The sequence below is a fragment of the Phascolarctos cinereus genome, unplaced genomic scaffold (assembly GCF_003287225.1).
Source record: "Phascolarctos cinereus isolate Bilbo 61053 unplaced genomic scaffold, phaCin_HiC Scaffold_9;HRSCAF=440, whole genome shotgun sequence".
Lineage (NCBI taxonomy): Eukaryota > Metazoa > Chordata > Mammalia > Diprotodontia > Phascolarctidae > Phascolarctos > Phascolarctos cinereus.
In genome coordinates this window covers 64,054,066-64,054,705 of record NW_027556402.1, presented here as the reverse complement: position 1 = coordinate 64,054,705, position 640 = coordinate 64,054,066, and positions in this window count along the sequence as shown.

The window sequence follows — 640 nt, the reverse complement described above, 5'->3', positions numbered from 1 at the left end:
TGCTATGCAAGCGTGGGCATTTACTATTTTTGATTATTATTATGTTGCTCTGTTGAGCTATCATTCTAATAATTCTGTGAAAGGGAACGTAAGGTTTGCCTGGCGTGACCTGTTCTTGATCAATGACTATTTCCTTTTCTTGTTGCTCACTAATCATCCCCTTAATAGTAATTTCTAAAATTATACCAAGAATTGAAGTCAAGCTCATTTGCTTATTGTTTGCAAATTCCATTTACTTTCCTTGGAAATTGAGACAAAATTTGCATTTCTCCAATCCTGAGGAAAACTTTTTTTTAAAAATTTCATAATCTTTCAAAGACCACTCACACAAGTTTAATAGTGAAGTCTGTCAGTTCTTTCAGTTACATTAGGATGTAATTCATCTGGACCTGCTGCTTTGAATTCATTAATGGCTGTGCTTGTGACTGACTCCAGTATTTTGCCTCCAAGCCTCTGCTGCCTTCTCACCTTGGACTGTTCCTCCGCCCTGCAATCCCTTTATTCCCTTGGTGAGTCAGTCTCTCTGGGTACCTCGATTTCGGTTGTTGAGGGGTCCAATCTAGTCATCCTTCATTTTCCTCCTGGCTCTGCTAGTGAATGACTCCACACTTCACCACGATGCTCTCTATGCAGGTACCTT